Genomic DNA, 7324 nt, shown 5'->3' with positions numbered 1-7324 from the left:
GAAGGGTCCAAGACTCCTTTAGCTGGCCTGGGTGCAGGGCACCATCCCGGCAGCTAACACAGGACAACCTACTATCTCAGGTTCGGGCAGATACAGGATGGAATGCAGAAGAAAAGGAATGCTTATAGGAAATCATTTTGCTTGGAATGCTAGATGGCCAAGCTTCAGCCTTTGGTCCTGTGCAACCCTTGCCTCACTTGTCAATAGTGAAAGTTAGTTTAAGTTAGAAGAACCAACTAGGGTCACACCAGGTTCTGCTACCTTCACGCTCATTGTTAGAAAAAGATTAACTTGTGTGAACGTTCTGATCTGTTAATTCCTGGGGACTGCTTTCTTCTTCCCCAAAGACTATTTTATGGTCAAATAACCCCAAAGGCTGAAAGCTAAAACACACCTGTCCTGATGTGCAGTTCCTTAAGAATGGACTGGCTGTATGGTTGAGCTAATACAGAAAAGCTGCACCTTCCTGCAGAAGATCAAAGACCTGCTATCCCACCCCAGATCTCAGCCTGAAGGATATTTCAGTGAAGGCAGGTAGCTGTGCTTCTCAAAGCAGAGAAGCAGTTTAAGAGCAGAAAGGTAGAGGAAATCTAGAAAAGAACCATCTTGATACAGATTTATCCCACGCTGTGAGGGAGAGGGCAAAGAACCCAGTGGCACTTTGCTTATCCAGCAATTTCTGTCACTGCGGTGACCAACTACTGCCCATTCCATATCGTCTTGAGCTGCTCAGGGACTGGGAACTCATTGAAGTCACCACCTTCTGTAGGAATGAAGACATTCATCTCAGAAGATTTGGCACTGACTATCTCACAATCCAGGGAATTCTTGCTCAGGTAAACGTGGCAGCCATCTGTTCTGTTGATGGAAATGGTTGGCACTTTACCCATTACCTGAACTTTGACATCCCTACAGTTGATTATCTCCATGATGCCCACCACGTCATTGAACACCAGACAGAGTTTCTTACAGTTATCTATCGTAGCAGAGTTAATTTTGCCCTTGATTTGCAATGTTGAGTTGACACACTTGAATATGAAAGCCACCTGTTTCAGCTCTGTGTCATCTATCACCAGGTTGGAAACATTCTCCTGATTTTCCACTCTCCACTTCTTGCCCTTTAGTTCAGGTAGAGCTGGCTCCTTCTTTGTGACTGGTTTGGGGGATGGGCTGACTCCTGGTTTAGATGCAGAGAATGGTTTGGGGCCACTTCATACTGGAGCACTCTGAGCGTTCAAGGCAGGGTTCTTTTGAGTCTTCATGTCATCATTCTCCTGATTTTCCACTCTCCACTTCTTGCCCTTCAGTTCAGGTAGAGCTGGCTCCTTCTTTGTGACTGGTTTGGGGGATGGGCTGACTCCTGGTTTAGATGCAGAGAATGGTTTGGGGCCACTTCATACTGGAGCACTCTGAGCGTTCAAGGCAGGGTTCTTTTGAGTCTTCATGTCATCAGATACAAGTTTCAGGGCATGTGTGATGCTTTCCCCCTGATTAATCTGTGCAAACAGTGCTGAGCGGGAAGCAGACTCATCTGAGCCTGAACTGGTGGGGACTCGGGGGGAGGTGGGCCTGGGCGTGGAGGGGGAGGACCCGATCCAGCAGAGGGTCCAGATGGCAATCCACTCAGTCCTTTTGCCACGGCCTGGTTTAGCTCCAGGCCAGTCCAGTGGTATGGAACTCTTTAATGTAAGCCGGCAGCTCTGTCCATATACTCAAGTAACCTTTGACCCAGCCCACATCTTTGTACTCCTTGAGGAGTCAGTTTGTATACAACATGGCGGCATCATTCATTTCCTTCACTTAGGGACCAGACTTGGGAGCCATAGCCACCCAGCCCAGGGCCTGGATACCTTCGCTGACAGCTGACTGGTGATTGAACTTGCTGCCTCGGTTCTTCTCCCGAAAGGTTATCACTTCTTGGATCTGCTCGGAGATGGGTGCCAACAAATCAGAAAGCTTATTGCCTGCTGGCTGCTGGCCTTGAGAAGCTGTAACCAAGAGCGCTCGCTGCAACTTCAGACCCGTGTGGGCCATCTCTGCAAGCTTCTGCACATCTCCCCCAGTCTCTTCACCGACCTTGAGGTACTCTGCCACAGGACCGGCCAACGGTGAGTCCAACACTTGCACCTGTGGAGTCGTTCCTGCTTTTGCAGCACTGTCTCTACACCCACGGTGTGTGTCAGGGGCATGGAGCCTGCCTTCAGGCGGCCCACCGCTCTCTGCAATCTTTCTACCAGATTTTGCATGTCAGCCATAAGGTAGCACCTTCTCAGAGCTCTGCCGCACCTCGGGACTGTGATCAGCCGCTCTCCCTAGAAACATTTCTTAAGGAGATTTTTTCTTCTACTGAGGCCAGATTCTAAGCCAGCCACACTTATGTTCATTACCTCCCCATAGGATTTGGCTCACTGGTGTGGAAAAAACTAGGTAGTCTTTGAAATTAAAACGGCCTACCAAAGTGGTTAAAAATGGCAACGAAAAGTGGAAGAATACCAATGTACAGTCTTTTGCATCAGCATTTCTCAAATCACTCTCTTTCATCCGTTTTTATTTCTACTGATTTAGTCGAAACCCTTACCACTTCTGTTGCGATCCTAACAGGTTCCCTTACCTGTGGTCTCACCCTGGTGTAATTTACTCTCCACATGGCAGAAAGATTTCCCACAGTCGTCATGGGTCAGGTTATTCTTCTCATTGGCTCTCTTTGGTTGCCTGTGGTGGGAAATGTCCAAACTCTCTGTTACAGACTAGAGGGTGCATCGTGATTCTCCACTTCTCTCTAAATGCAGATAAACCTCCTCAACCCAGGGGCCTATAAGCTGCAACGTGATCAGGTTTCTGTCTACGTCTCCACAGGCAGGGGACCCTTCACTCTTTACCCCTCACGTTGTTCTGTCTACCCTGCCTTGGCCTGCCTTTTGTGTCAGTAGCCATTACATTTGTCACATTGAATTCTGCAGAATGTAAGTCATGAAAGATGTTAACTGGAGCTGTTAAAAAAATTGGTCAAAGAAATTTGAGAAATTGGTGAATATTAAATCACACTATCATACTAAAGTCTGAACATCCTATTCTTAAAAAAAAAAAAAAAAAAAAAAAGCAGCTTTGCTTAACCAAACATTTCCCAAACATAGCCGAACTCAGAATACCTTTTTTTGGAAACACACCTGGGTAAATCTGTTTCCTCGGTCAACAATCTGGAAAATTCACTCTTAAAGCTCTTTGCATCCTGGTCTCTCTTTTGCCCCCTCCCATACATACACTGATGTGAATTCTTCTGTTTTCCTTACGGCATACACCCATCACCCTTAGCACAGTGCTCTAACATTTACTATCTCAAGATTCCTTTTGATATAATTTGCAAAAAACAAATTCAGGTTCGTTTTAGCAAATGGGGAAGATTTTACATTGGCGAATATGATGGTGGATGGCAATCTTGGTTATAACTTAGTAGTTCTTAGTAGAGGGTGATTTTGTCCCTCTACCTACTGTCCCCCAGGAGAAATCTGACAATGTCTGAAGACATTTTTGTTGTCACAACTGCAAGAAAGTGGTGCTACTGGCATCTAGTGCCAGGTAGAGGTAAGCACCCTCACCACCACCAGGAGGAAGTATTGAGCCCAAAATGCCAGCGGTGCCAAAATTGAGAAACTCGACTAGATCCAAACACTCAAGTTATTAGGAATTCTTTGTTATTCCTCTCTCATTTCTTCTGTCAAAGCTTGATTTTATCTTTGTCTGCATAGCAGGAAATATGCCTGGTGTCCATATCAGATTCCCTTAAATCTAGTTTTATGACCTAATAGAAGAAAAGTCTTCTTCACTAGTTTCAACCAGAAAAATATGCAAGAATTTATTTAATTGGTCCAGGTTTAATCATGTGTTCATTACAGAATCACTCCCTGTAGATGTTACAGTGATCCCAATATAGGCCATGTTCCCACCTTTGGGGAGATGGCATAAGAATTGGGGTGGGGTGGGCAAAACTGTATTAGTCAGACAAAAGCAACATTTATCACACTTTCTTAGAATTCACTTCCTCATTTTTAAAATAGAAATGATATTTATTTCATAAAACATCATTGTGAGACATTTTTAGTGTATGTAACGAGTCTAACAGAATATTTGATATAAGAGAGATGCTTAATAAATGGTAGATATGATTCGTAGATTCTTTTTAATGTTTTACCATGGCAAGAACACTTAACAGGAGATCGGCCCTCTTAACACATCCTTAAGTATGCAATGCAGTATCGTTTACTACAGGCACAATATTTTATGGCAGATCTCTAGAACTTACTCCTCTCACATAACTGCAGTTCGATACCCTTTGAGCAGCAACTCCCCAACCCCCCTTCCCTCAGTCCTGGTAACCACCATTCTACTCTCTATTTCTATAAGTTTGACTATTTTAAAGACTTCATATAAGCAGATTCATACAATATTTGTCCCTTGTGTCCAGCTTACTTCACTTAGCATAATGTCCTCCAGGTTTATCCATGTTGTCATATATGGCAGGATTTCCTTCTTTTTCTAAGGCTGAGTAATATTACTTTATATTATATATATATATATATATATATATATATATATATATATATATATATAATCACTTTCTTTATCCATTCATCATCAACGGACATTTAGGTTGTTTCTGTATCTTGGCTATTGTGAATAATGCTGCAATGAACAAGGGAGTGCATGTATTTCTTACAGATCCTTATTTTAGTTCTTTTGGATATATAGCCAGAAGCAGGATTGCAGGATCATAGGGTAATTCTATTTTTTAATTTTTTGAGGAGTCTCCATACTGTTTTCCATAGTGGCTGCACCATTTTACATTCCTCTTATGTAATTCCTCACATTACATTCCCTCTCTTACAAAAATGTGTAAGAGTTTCAATTTCTCCACATCCTCACCAATATGTGTTTTGTTTGTTTTGCTTTAAAAATAGACATTCTAACAGGTGTGAGGTGATATCTCGTTGTGGTTTTATTTGTATTTCTCTGATGATTAGTGATGTTGATCACCTTTTCTTACACCTGTTGGTCATTTGTATTTCTTCTTTGAAGAAACGTCTTACAAGTCCTTTGCCCATTTTTTAATGACTATTTTATTTTTGCTATTGAGTTATAGGAGTTTCTTACATAATTTGGATATGAATCCTTTATCAGATACATGTTTTGCAAATATTTTCTCTCATTCTGTAGGTTGCCTTTTCTCTCTGTTGGTTGTTTTGTTTGCTGTGCAGAAGCATTTAGTTTGATGTAGTCCCATTTGTCTAATATTGCTTTTGCTACTTGCGCTTTTGGTGTCATATTAATTGGTAGCTATTTAATGATGATGCTGATTAGAAGACAAATAAGAAAGCAATATAAATAGTCAGTCTCTAACATGAAAAAAACCAATATCATATGTAGTCCAGAAATCAGAATAGAAAACATAATATTTATCTTTGGTTTTGATTTTTTTTTTTTTTTTTTTTTTTTTTTTTTTTTTTTGCTGTACGCGGGCCTCTCACTGCTGTGGCCTCTCCCGTTGCGGAGCACAGGCTCCGGACACACAGGCTCCGCGGCCATGGCTCGCGGGCCCAGCCGCTCCGCGGCATGTGGGATCCTCCGGGATCGGGGCACGAACCCGTGTCCCCTGCATCGGCAGGCGGACTCCCAACCACTGCGCCACCAGGGAAGCCCTGATTTTTATTTTTAAGTGTCAGCAATTAGGCTTTTAAATTTGCTTGCTTACAAAAGTATACCACAAGCTGATAAAATATATCTGGTAGCTGTGGTGTCAGGAGTCCCTTTCGAGTTGTGAAATATACACAGTTGGAAATATTTGGTGTCAAGGTAGCATTTAAATCTTCAGACCAATTAAGTCTAATTATTGAGTGAATAGTAATACTTTTCTTCAACAATGTGAAATTTAAATTAAAACTTATTTTCAAATTAGAAGGTAGCACCTACTACCTGTCAGTTAGTCAAATGTTTGTTTGAGGATCTGGTTAGGAAAACAATAGAGGTTAAAAATACTAAAGTCAAGTCAAGTCTTTCTTATATTATGAGCATTATACTTAGATTAATCAAAAATCTTGCTTTTTAAACCAGTACTATGGCAAACCTAAAATAGATTTTTCTGAAACTCATGAACAAGGTCTAGTTAAAGGTGTCAAGCATGTGTGAATTGTAGGTAACTCATGGGCTTGAAACGGCAGAAACGTCCCATCGGTTGTTGCCAACTGACAACAATCTCATTGTTCTCTCCAGCTATATTAAAATTACTTAATATTTCTCCTGTTTTATGTGAGCTCTGGTGGAGAGCTATAAAAAGTAAACAGATAGGTAAGAACCTGGCTACAGAGATTAGCGCAGGAGGAAAACCTTACCATGGCAGTCAGCGAAGAAAACCATCTTGTTGGGTATAAAATTCACGAGTAAATACACACAGGGTATACACACATATATGAAGAATATTCCAGGCTTCACCCACTGTGCTACAGAAGCTAAAATTTTGCTCACTGGGTTATGGATAACATATGAAGGGTGCTGTGCAGTGTAGAAACAAAGACATCAGAAATGGCCAATGTGAACCACATTTTCTGATGATCAATAAATATGGAGTAGGCTCAGTTTTATATTCAACTATATATTTTTCTTTTTTGTAACATCTTTATTGGAGTATAATTGCCTTACAATGTTGTGTTTCTGCTTTATAACAAAGTGAATCAGCTGTACGTATACATATATCCCCATATCCCCTCCCTCTTGCATCTCCCTCCCACCCTCCCTATCCCACCCCTCTAGGTGGTCACAAAGCACTGAGCTGATCTCCCCGTGTTATGCTGCTGCTTCCCACTAGCTGTCTGTTTTACGTTTGGTAGTGTAGATATGTCCATGCCACTCTCTCACTTCGTCCCAGTTTACCCTTCCCCCCTCCCCATGTCCTCAAGTCCATTCTCTATGTCTGCGACTTTATTCCTGTCCTGCCCCTAGGTTCTTCATAAGCTTTTTTTTTTAATATATTTCATATATATGTGTTAGCATACGGTATTTGTTTTTCTCCTTCTGACTTACTTCACTCTGTATGCCAGACTCTAGGTCCATCTACCTCACTACAAATAACTCAATTTCGTTTCTTTTATGGATGAGTAATATTCCATTGTATATATGTGCCACATCTTTATCCATTCATCTGTCGATGGACACTTAGGTTGCTTCCGTGTCCTGGCTATTGTAAATAGAGCTGCAGTGAATATTGTGGTACATGACTTTTTTTGAACTATGGTTTTCTCAGGGTATATGCCCAGTAGTGGGAGTGCTGGGTCAT

At 41.7% G+C, this 7324-nt stretch overlaps 1 protein-coding gene and 2 pseudogenes across 3 annotated transcripts in view; 1 reads left to right on the top strand and 2 right to left on the bottom strand.

Moving 5' to 3' along the window:
* Positions 1 to 219: 219 nt before the first annotated feature.
* LOC309817093 (adenylyl cyclase-associated protein 1-like) lies at positions 220 to 1211 on the bottom strand (annotated as a pseudogene). The gene has a single exon. The product of its transcript is annotated as an adenylyl cyclase-associated protein 1-like (transcript).
* Positions 1211 to 2644, bottom strand: LOC309817090 (adenylyl cyclase-associated protein 1-like; annotated as a pseudogene). The gene has a single exon. The product of its transcript is annotated as an adenylyl cyclase-associated protein 1-like (transcript).
* Positions 2050 to 7324, top strand: part of LOC309817092 (uncharacterized protein) — a 121134-nt gene continuing 115859 nt past the window's right edge. Inside the window, exon 1 of the mRNA XM_082645035.1 lies at positions 2050 to 2108. The gene's annotated coding sequence lies outside the window, so the exon portion shown is untranslated. The remainder of the gene's footprint in view (positions 2109 to 7324) is intronic.

This window comes from Mesoplodon mirus (genome assembly GCF_964341445.2).
Source record: "Mesoplodon mirus genome assembly, chromosome: 15".
NCBI classification, from domain to species: Eukaryota; Metazoa; Chordata; class Mammalia; order Artiodactyla; family Ziphiidae; genus Mesoplodon; species Mesoplodon mirus.
This window is presented reverse-complemented; position numbering and strand designations above follow the sequence as displayed.